Here is a 12,202-nt window from a genome sequence, read left to right on the forward strand (position 1 = left end):
GGAGCCAAGTGTGTCCCCACAGCAGTTGTGCCCACCCAGTGCATAAAGGACCACACCGGACATCCACATTCAACTCCTCCAGCTTGCAGCACCAGCGATGTCCTGATTCACTTTCTGGACGTGGTGATTTATCCCTGTTCGTTGTTTAAAGAGTCACATGTTCAGGGGAGACCAGATTTTTTTTTTTAAAACCATAAACCATCGCACTGGTGAAAGTGAATTGGAGCGAACAGTTTCAGTGAGGAGGCGTATGCATCCGATGAAGTGAGCTGTAGCTCACGAAAGCTCATGCTCAAATAAATTGGTTAGTCTCTAAGGTGCCACAAGTCCTCCTTTCCTTTTTGCAAAGACAGACTAACACGGCTGCTACTCTGAAACCTGTGAGGAGGCTGATGTGCAACCAGGCAAGCTCATTTAAGGCCACTTAAACGTCATCTTTAACAAATTAGCCTAGGGATAAAGCACAGCAATCAAAAGCTTTGTAGGTGGCTTCTCGACATTGGCCTCCTAAAAATGTGAGATGCTTTGAGCTACCTGGAGAAGGTGCATACACTTTGTCTCATTCTCACATGTTCATAGCCTGAATTAGTGTTTATAAATCCTTCATTAGTACTGTATTTGTAAACCTAGAGAACACTGGGCACAGAATAAAAAATAATAAAACTATAGCTCCTGTCCTGAAGAGCTCACAACCTAACACCAGTGGTTTAATTCAGCATGAAAAAAAGCAGCACTATTAATAGTCCTTTTATAATGCAGAGTGCAGTGATGATAGTGATAATGGACAAGTCAATTAGCCACTTACACCTGGGGACTTAATTGTTACCTCAGTGGGAAACAGGAAACCATGGAAATCTGCCACTTCCCTGGTTAGAACCAAAGATGATAACTTAAGGTTCGATACCATCCCAGGCAGGGAATTTATTCTTTCCCTTCCACCCCATTCTTTCTAACCTCACTTTTGGAATCACTATGTGAAATATCAGCCTGATCTTTCAGTTTTCAAGCAAAGCTCCATTTAAGACCACAAGAACTTTGACACCACCACCACTTCATTCTGAAGCTTCAAGATCTTGATGTTGTCCCCCCTGTCCCCCACTCCTTGCAAAGTTTCACAAGTTGCTGCATGGACTGAGAACTCAAAAGTTTTCCTCAGAGCCCCTTTCTGCTTCTCACATATTTCACTGAACTTCTTTGTGAAGCAGAGATAGTAGTCTTTTAGGTAGAATGTTAATTGTGATAAGTATTAACTGAAGGTATACTAGCATGAGATTAATCTCTCTCTCCCCAGCTCACTCCATTGCTGCTATTACATGAATTATCAAGGGAGTTCTTTGAAGGAGCAGTGTTAGCAACTCTTACAATTTGATAATGAGTCTCATGATATTTCAGGGTTGTCTTAAAGCCTCAGCTCCTGGAGTCCTGTGATTTAAGAGAAAGTTTTAATTTAAGAGAGAAAGCATCTAGCCTTCACAATTGCAGAGAAAAATTTGAAAGCATGAACGCTTAACAGCTTAAAGGCAAGTATAAAAAACTCCAAATTAATTATTTTTTAAAAAGTCTTATGCTTTGTAATCCAGTTGGTGGCCTGACTTGTGGTTTTTGAATGCTTGGGGCTGGCAGTAGTGAAGGAGCTCTCCCTGGGAGCGGCTAACATTTAAGAAATTCATTACACATTGTCATAAATATAAAGGGAAGGGTAAACACCTTTAAAATCCCTCCTGGCCAGAGGAAAAACCCTTTCACCTGTAAAGGGTTAAGAAGCTAGGATAACCTCGCTGGCACCTGACCACAATGACCAATGAGGAGACAAGATACTTTCAAAGCTGGAGGGGGGAGAAACAAAGGGTCTGGGTCTGTCTGTGGGGTGCTTTTGCTGGGGACAGAACAGGAATGGAGTCTTAGAACTTAGTAAGTAATCTAGCTAGATATGTGTTAGATTCTGTTTGTTTAAATGGCTGAGAAAATAAGCTGTGCTGAATGAAATGGATATTCCTGTTTTTGTGTCTTTTTGTAACTTAAGGTTTTGCCTAGAGGGATTCTCTATGTTTTGAATCTAATTACTCTGTAAGGTATTTACCATCCTGATTTTACAGAGGTGATTCTTTTTTTACTTTTTCTTCTATTAAAATTCTTCTTTTAAGAAACTGAATGCTTTTTCCACTGTTCTTAAGATCCAAGGGTTTGGGTCTGTGGTCATCAATGCAAATTGGTGAGGATTTTTATCAAACCTTCCCCAGAAAAAAGGGGGTAAGATTTGGGAGGATTTTGGGGGGGAAAGACGTTTCTAAACGAACTCTTTCCTAATAATAATAATACTGGTGTTAGATGTTTGGTGGTGGCAGCAAAAGTCCAAGGGCAAAGGGTAAAATAGTTTGTACCTTTTGGGAAGTTTTAACCTCAGCTGGTAAAAGTAAGCTTAGGAGGTTTTCATGCAGGTCCCCACATCTGTACCCTAGCGTTCAGAGTGGGGAAGGAACCTTGAAACACATTATAAAGGATGCAGCAAATTATATTAATTAAAACATACCAATTATCCAAAAAGCACCTTATAGCACTGGTGAAGTTGACAGTGGCCTATCCTTTGGCTGAATACAATATCAGACCCTCCTAATAGTAGGAGCTTTCTGTAATGGAGGTGTATACAGGGGCTGGAGCTTTTATACTAGGGAAGAAATGTGACCCTTGACCTTTGGCCTGTGTTGTTCTGGGAAATGTGGTTTCGGAATCAGGCATCCATTTTGTTCTGGGTGTTTGCATTGGTTAATTCTTTTTTGTGTATTCAAATAAGGGTGATGAGTTACCTGCTCAGTTTGCATTACATGGGAGTAAATAGCTTTGGGATTTTTCCACTAATTTTAACTCTATTAGGTGATTGGTTAGGAGTCTGCTGAATTCCTACTGTACAATAGGTTCGGTGAGGCTGACTGCCTGCTGGAGAATTCACCCAATAAAATCCAGATACTGGTGGAGACAATACAGAGATGGAGGTAGAAGCCTGCCTTTAGTTTTTATGCTTTTTGTGATGCAGTTGATAGGGAGCAACTTACACTAGAAGAGCGTTAGAGTTTGATGTTTTGCTTAGTTTCTCCTTTTGAATCATTTTAATGTTTTCTGTATGGGTTCTGCAGTTTGTCTAGGGGAACATGTTACTTAACAGAGCAACATCAAAACACTGTGCTCCTCCCCGGTATCCTCCTGTTCCCTACAGAGCACACTGGGCAAGCCAATGTATTGAGGCTAAAGGGCTAGGAGCACCGTTTCCCTTCTCTCATCTGTTTTTCCCCATGGGTTCAGACTTGTGCTGTGTGTGTCACCAGAATCAATTTTCAATCACTTATGATTTGCTTAGAGTTTCTTCCTGCAGACATATGAAACCCATGGAGCTTACCAGCTGTTCCTCTTTCACACCTCAGACAGGGAGCGTCCCTGAACAAAGGTTCAGGCCAGAGCTTCACGTGCTGAGAATTGCTGTAGCTCCATTGAAGTCCATGGAGCTATGCTGACTTACACCAGCTGATGATTCACAGATTCCAAGGCTAGAAGGGACCAGTGCAATCATCTAGTCTGTCCTCCTGTATAACACAGGAAGGCACAGGACTTCCCCAGTGTGCCCCTGTGTATGTATTCATACCTGACTGGCTCAATATCATCTAAATTAGGCCCCAATCCTGCAACTGGATCCATGCTGGAGAACTCTGATGTCCACAGACTCCCACGCAAGGCAAAAGGGCTATGCATAGCTGGAAGGGTCTACCTGCATAGTAGATCCAACTACAATAATGTTCTGACCCTGACTTGAGTGGGGGCTCTGCAGAGATGCAGTAGACAGCCCACAAGCTACAGGATCAGGCCTTTAGATTGTAAGCTGCTTTAAGGAGGGACCATGTCTCTTAAGCACCTCACCCAATGGGTCCAGATTCTGACTGGACCCTTTGGGTGCTACCACAATCTACACAAATAATAAACAAACTGTTCTTAAAGACTGAGAAACACTATATCAAGATATGGAATTTTGACCCAAAAGGAAAAATGCCAAGAAGAGTATTATAAGCCACCAAGTAAAAGTGGGGCTTTACAACAGGCTGTTAGCCTAATCTGCTCAGATTTGCCACTCAGCTTTATCCCCTTCCTGAATCACTGGGGAGTGAGAGTGTTGTGTTAAATGTGACCCCGCACAGAGCTGCCAGCAATAAAAAAATTAATAGCAATTTTTTGGAGGAGGCATGCACAAATGCCAGCTTTTCATTTTGTAATTCTTTTTAGTTCTGTTTTTCCAAACGAGCACAGTGATGATTTCTCAATGAAGAGTCAAACTTCAGCTGTTTTTGAGAGACTTCTGTGCTAAAACCCATCCACAAAACGCCCATTAAAAAAACCTTTATTTCAAGAGTAAAAATAACACTTTCTGCCCCACTGTCCCAGCTCAAAAACAACTGACTAAATCCTACCCCAGCTTTCCAAAAAGGAAAAACAAAAACCAGTACTGGGTTGAAAGCAAGCATGGAAAGGGGAAAATATGCTTAAAATGGAGGTAAAAAATGTAAGTTAAGCTACAACTGTAAACACACTCTCTATCTCTCTCTCTCACTATGGCCCCTCTGCACCACTCTGGCAGTGCAAAGAGGCCCAAAACTGCTCTAAATGGGTAGTTTATGGTTCTCCCTGGTGTGTGTGGGGGTGGGGGGGGGGGTGAATCACCAGCTTGGGTAGAACCAGCGTAACCAATCTTGAGCCACTCTTTCTCAACACGGGGGGCATGCTTGGGGAGGAAAGGAGCATGGCTGCATCACAATATGCTCCAGTGATCCCCAGTCAGTACAGAGGCCACTCGGAGTGGGGCAAGGGGAGGTTAGCATACAATAGACATGGTCAATTTTTGTTTGGCAGTGGTTTTTATTGGGGGAAAATGGAATATTTATAAAGGAAATTTCTGCAGGAAAGGTCCCTTTGAAACTAACCATATTGTGCTTTTGTTGAAAACTGAAAAATTTGGGGGAGGGGGTGGCTGTAATGTTTCAGTTTTCAACAAACTTTTGTAGAAAATTTTTGAGGAAAATAAATGTTTTTCATTTTCCTCAATATATATTTTTTTGAAGGAGCAAACATTTCCCAACCAGCTGTAACATACCAGCATCGCTGGCCCTAAATCCCACTGAGCACTACTTGGCCAGACCTAAGTACCATATTTATACACATGTAACTATATACACAGACACACACGCAAAGTATAGGTCATCTTCAGTGTTCCCAGGGATTTGTTTATATACTTAAACCACTAACGTGGGATGAAGAGAGGAGCAGAGTGGCATGTGAGAAGCCATCATGCAAGCCCATGGTAAGTTCTAGGTAGCTAGCATAGACATGCTCTGGAAAGATTAGTTGCTTTTGAGCAGAACATTTCTTTAAGCTAAAAATGTAAAAGCTGAGAATTATGACAGACCGAGTTCCTCCAGCTCTTGTCAACAACCTGTGGAGATTAAAAGGCTGTCAGAAAGCTATCCACTGAGGCGTCAGAATTGCTTTCTGAAGTCATTCTGAATTAAAACCTAATGATAGTTTTCTTTGATAGCTCTTTTTAGTGGAGTGCAGCTGGAGGAAAATCAGCCAAAAGGGGAATTCAATTTTTTTAAAATAATTAATTTTGACTTTCTTTATCAGATGATTTCTGGGTATCTCAGTTGTCTTTTTAATTTCTCTCTGTACAACATGAGGGAGGAAATCTTTGGTGAATGAAATGACTGGTACATTTTTCATTCCCTCTCCCGGTACTTTGACAATGTGTTTACATTACCTTAGCAATCATTTCTTGTTCCTCCCTCCACAGACTCAATAAATAGACCATAAATGACGGTGGGATTTTGGCTGGGGTAAAATGACCAGTTTAAATGAAGAGGCTTGCTTTCTAACAGTAATGTTGATAGTGCTGCTGGTGGAGGTAATAAACAGAACAGCTCAACATGTTGCAGATAATATGGTGTAGAAAAAGATGCTTGAGTGTTTGGTTTTTTGTCTACCACAGTTCCAACTATTTCCCCCCACTCTCAGCACCTCCTAAAGATTGTGGGTTTTTTTCCCCATGGTTAAACCCCCATTTGGGATTTTTATTTTCAGAATCAATTTTCATTGCAATGCTTTGGTTTATGCTCTATAGTGAGTGTGTGTTTCTGATCCAGTCTCCTCATGATTAGAAGGGACAGGTTTGTTCTTTTGATTATGAAGGCAGCAGGGCCAGCTGGCCCAGAAGACAGATAGCTGCCAGGCCGGGATGCTGCAGCAGGTAAAAGAACCAGCCCCTGTTCCAACTTGAAGGATTCTGCTTGGAGGGGGCAGAAAGTGACAGTGTCTCTTGGCTGGACTGAAGGGCAGCCACAAACACAACCCATTTGCTGGAGCACAGTTGGAACGTGACACCTTGTGACAATGGCTTGGCAACAAAGGGTCTCCTCCCACTCCCAGAGTTACTGACAAGTGATCATTCCACCTGCTTGCACCCTCTCCCACCCAATTCTTCTTGGGTTTTTTCTTTCAGCTCACATTCATGACCTCACTGATGGCAGCACAAAACCCCTCCACAATGCGTTGGTATTGTGTGTGGGGAAGGATAAGAGCACACAATCCTTGGTAGAGACCAAGATAACAAATATACCTGACCTGCTGTAGTGTTCCTGCCTAGCAGCTGGAATGCCACCTCTCTGCTCTCTCGCTTTGCACTGCATCCTAAATAATGTAGGGCTTGCCTATACTTGATAATGAATTCAGAGAAAGATAGGGTGTGCATTCAAAAACAATAGCTGCTCCACCTGTGGAATCAGAGGCTCCACACATGGAGTTAGTTGGGGCAGTTATGCCTGAGTAACTCCATTTGTATGCAGATAAGCCCTTAAGAGAGCTCACCCTTCTTTTCAATCACCAAGGAGAGGCCATGAAAAGGAAACTTACAATCACGATACATTTCCAATACGGTATTAGTCTTAAAATAAAATATTAAAAAAAATTGGGTTTTATTACAGAAACATCCCCTAATACGTTTTAAAAAATAGTTGGGAGACAGAACTACCCTTTGGAGATCCTGCTTTATACCTAGTTTGACTGCTGTCCACCAGCTGGGGGTGGCTCGTGAGTGTAGAGAACAGAACTTTCATAAGAGTTGGACCTAGACTGTGGCAGTCCCATATGAGATAAGAATGCATACCTGAGCATTATCAGAACTAAATGCAAGACTTGCTTCCTCCGCTTAACTTTCCCTCAGTAAATTCTTGTCTCTCTCATGCTAACACACACCCACACTTGTAAACATATTGAGTTATTTTTTTTACAGGCTGGGAAGCAAGAGAGAGACTGAGGAGAGAGAGTTATTTAGTTTTTAAATGACTGGGTGGTGACCAGATGCTAGCGTGCCTCAGGCCATGTAAGTATCTTGATAGTCACATGAAAGCTAATGGCCCAATTTTCAAATATGGGCACTGATTAGCAGACACTGATCTAGAGCGTACTAATTTTCAGGTTCCCAACTTTAGATACCTAGGAGTCTCAAGTTGGGCACCTCAAAACTGAGGCACAGAAAATTAGGCCCACTTTTGAATATCTTGGTCTAAAAGTGTCTTGCCCCATGGTTCACTCACAGTAAGTGTCTCAGCCCACAGCAGGTGCCATGATCCTTTCAGTTTGCAAACTTTTTTTGTAAATACTAAAAAACATGGCCACCTCTTATTGGTGCTTGCACATCCTCTAGTATCCACCCCAAAACTGTTGGATTATTGAAAAAATAATTATTTGCACTCTGTAATTGAGGTTCTCCATGCACTTTATTAACAGGTATGAATCAAATTCCTCAGCATCCCTGCAAGGTATTTCCTTAATGCTGCAGGGAAGAAAACAGACACAGACAGTAAGAAATGTTACCTATGTGACAGAGTGAGCCATTGAAAGAGTTGGGGAATGGAATGAATGTGGTTCCAACTCTCAGCCCCCGGTCCTAGCCATTAGAATATGCTCCTTCTCACTATTAATAAGAACCTATGAAACAAGTCTGGTAAGAGCATTGGCAATTGGTTCCCTCATATTAAGAGGTTTTGTTAAAACTTCTCTGCCTCCAAGGCAGACTGAAATGAAGGGACAATTGAAAAGGGCACTGGAAGGGTCTTCAAGCTAATCTGTTCATCCCATTAGGTAATTCATATTGGTACTGAAAATAGTTAATGTTGTTTAAGTGTAAACATATCTACAAGGAAATAAGTTCATAAATGTCTATCTAAAATAGTACTAGGTGCAGAGAGCCTTCAGATTTGCCCCACACACACAGCTTCTGATCATTAGTTTAAAAAACTCTAGTGGCTCCTTATTGTCCTGAGGTGGACTCTGGGACATGTTCATGTGCAGATCATTAACTCTAGGGGTATGTTGAAGTTCACCATATCCAAGACCTGCTGTGTTGCACGTAACATCAACCCACCCATTATTGACACAATGTGGCAGATGTATATTTGCATTAATACTGCATATTCATTATCTTTACCATTATTTTTAAATATGCACCATGTACTATTTTATACAATGTTGTCATAATGTACAGTGTACCACAGCAAAAAATCACCAGCACAATCAAATCTTGTATCCTGTTTCACAATTATAACCTCCCCTTCTTACTTCTTAGCGTATGTGCAATGTGCCTCAGGTGGCACGTGACTGGGATTCATCACTGAATTTGGTCTGCTGGTTGGATCATTAGCTTCCCTGAGTCGGGCCAGTTACTCTCGGGGAGCTCAACATGAATGCTAATCTATGCCCCCTCTCCTTTCTTACTAAGAAATATTGACTGGAATGCACAGGTTTTGTGGTATTTGCAGTAAACGGTGAGCTAAGATGGATGGTCCTTTATACTTTTCCTACCCAGATGCCAAAGAGATGAATTAGTAGAGCTGGTGAGGAGTTTTTCTGTGATTTTTTTATTGGAAAATACTGATTCATTGGAACTGAAAATTTTTGCAGGAAAGGATCAAATTTGATGCCTTTTAAATGGAAAAATGTTGACATTTTTTAAAATGAAAAATTCTAGTTTTCTGGTTTGAAATGACTTTTTGCTTAGCCCTTTAATCTAATTATAGTCAATTATATATATATATATATATATATAGCCACCTCAAACCCCCTTTGAAATATTTCAGTTGACCTGAACCAATAATGTTTTAGGATTTTCATTTCACAAAAAGTTGTCAAGATTGACTTTTCATCCAATTCAGTACAGGGAAAATTTTCAAAATCTTGAAATACTTCATGAGATCCAAAAACCTTTCCCTGGGCAGCTCTATTCATTAGTAGTATTCTTTCAATTTATAAAAAGTATGAAAGAGAAGCCTAGCATCCTATGTGATGTAAATTACAAGGGGAAAAATTCTCCCCAAACTCTCTTCCTAATAAATCTCACTTCCTCTTCATGCTCCTCCCTCCTCCCAAAGCCCAAGTAAATAGATACGTTTTGCTGCATTCCCTGAAAGTCAGAAGACCCAGGCCATTCTGGACCAAGTGAGGAGCAGGTTTCAAAACGGGGAGCCCCTCATGGAGACTGTTCCACTGACAGCACCCTCTTTTTTAAATTGAAGGGACTCTGGTCTGTGCATCTCCATTGATTGTAGCATGACATGGGGAGAGAGGTGGTCTTTCACATAGCTAGGTCCCAAGCGAGTTAGAGCTTTATAGGTCAAAGCCAACACCTTAAACGCCCCCAAAAAGCCAATAGGCAGCCAGTGCAGATCCTGATGCACAGAAGTCAGGTGCTCAAACTGAGACATCACTTGAAAAGCAGATTGCAGTGTTCTGCAACACGGTAAGGATCTTAATGCATAGCCCCACGTGGAACACACTGCAGCAATCCATGCTTAGGCTGCATCAGTTGCACAGCTGCTTCCATATTTCCAATAGGATGCTTGTCATGATTAGTTCACTCTGTGGATTAAATGTCAGCGAAATTTCACATATTAAAGAAACACAGCATTCCTTTAGTTCAATAAAACAAAGACACACACACAGAACATTGGAAACAATTACTAGGTCAAATGTAGTTTTCCAGCAGCAGTGAGGAGATTAAATTAAAGACTTCCGCCAGGAAAGAGTGTCTGGCATGTTTCTGGTAGATTGGAAACTCTTCGAGGCAGGGACTGTCCCACTCTGTATGGTTTTTGCTATACTTTGCTCACAGGGGTATGGACTGTCCTGAAAGATAGTTCCCAGCCACACTGAAAGTTAGAACAGTGCAGCGAATACTGGACTAGGACTCTCAGACCTTAAGGCCAGAAGGGACCGTCATGATCATCTAGTCTGACCAATGCAGGCCACAGAACCTCACCCCCCACTCCTATAATAGACCCACAGTGGTGCAAGCAGAATTCATTTCTTACCAGTATGCTGCAGGGAAGACCATGTGACCCCCCCACATGACTTCTCCCTGTCCTGCCCCCAACCCGGGGCTCCGCACTGTCCCCCTGCCCTCCCCATGGTCCATGCCACGTTATCGAGGGGTGGAGGAAGGGTGGCTGGGCGGGCTCTTTCCTCCTCCCGCTGCACCAGAGACTTCTGAACTGCAGGGATCTCCTGGGAATTGCAGCGGCGAAAGGAGCAGAATGTGGGAACTGCCCCCAGCCCTGTCCTCCTGCGGGGCTGCTGTACAGACCCCAGACAGGACTCAGGAGACGCAGCTGTGTGGAAGGGCTGGGGGCGGGGCTGGGGAGCAGTACAGCCGTGATGGAAGAGCTGCTGGAGTGGGGTCACCCAGCGGCCCCATATCCTGCTCCTCCTGTCTTTCTGGTATAGTGTAACGGCTATAAATACCTTACTGGTACAGTGTATTGTATTGTACTGCCTTACTTGTACCACTGTAGACCCATAACAGCTGGCTGAGTTACTGAAGTCCTCAAATCTTGATTTAAGGAGTTCAAGTTACAGAGAATCCACCATTTACACTACTTCAAACCAGCAAGAGACCCAGGACCCATGCTGGAGAGGAAGGTAAAAACCCCCAGGGTCTCTGCTAATCTGATTCAGGGGAAAATTCCTTCCTGACCCCCAACTATGGCAATAAGTTAGACCCCCGAGCACATGGGCAAGACCCACTAGCCAGACACTTCAGAAAGAATTCTCCGTAGTAACAGAGTATTTCCCCATCTAGTGTCCCATCTCAGGCCATTGGAGATATCTGCTAATAGCAATTGTGGCTGGGCTATATGCCATTGTAGGCAATCTCATTATACCATCCCCTGCAGAAACTTATCATGCTCAGTCTTAACGATCTAGGTTCTGTTCCAAAACTCTGCCACTGACCTGCTGTATGACCTCAGAGAAGTCACGACACTTAGCTGTACCTCTGTTCCCTTCACTCTGTGTCCATGATGTCTACTTAGACTGTAGCGGGCATGACTTTTCTTGTACTCTGTGTTTATACAGTATCTAGCACAATGGGCCCCCAATCTTGATTGGAACCTAGCCACTACTATAATGCAATTAGTAAATAATAACAATAATTAAATCCTAGAAGAAACACCTAATTTATAACCATCCAAACAGCTTGTTCTCCAACATGGTGTTTTCACAGTATAGGCCCTATACAGCTGCTGCACCAGGAGTGTAGTTCTATTAACTTTCAAATGGTAATTATTGAAAGAAGCTGTGATACTGGATCATGTATATCATGTGGTATTCTTATTGCCTTCCTTATAGGAACACACCTGGTTTCAGCTCTTGTGAGTGATGGATACAAATCCCCTGCTTATTTGCACCCTTCTGTAAAGATCTTTTCATGTAAAACCATAGTGGTATTATCTTACTTTAATGTTATTTTTTTAACGTAATAGATTTGCTTTTTCCTTGTGCATGGGCCATTTACCCATCAGGGCTTTGAGTTTGCACCTTGGAAGGATTTGCTGCCGTACTACTTGAGAATGCAGCCTCAGCCATGAGGCAAAGATTGGAATAAAGATTTATTCAAGGTTCAGAACAGCAGAGGTCTTCTAATCCATCTACAAAGGTATACGTGGTTTCTGGCTTATTTGTTTTACTCTGGTGTTAAATGCTCCATGAAGAACATACAGTACGTAAACAATTGGGGCGACCAGCTGCCAACACTTGGTAGCCCAGTTAGTATGAGAGGCTACTGTACAGAGAGCAGGTGGGAAATAAATCCTCTTTTCAGATCTGTTATGTGGAAGAA

This window comes from Eretmochelys imbricata, chromosome 1, assembly GCF_965152235.1.
Source record: "Eretmochelys imbricata isolate rEreImb1 chromosome 1, rEreImb1.hap1, whole genome shotgun sequence".
NCBI classification, from domain to species: Eukaryota; Metazoa; Chordata; order Testudines; family Cheloniidae; genus Eretmochelys; species Eretmochelys imbricata.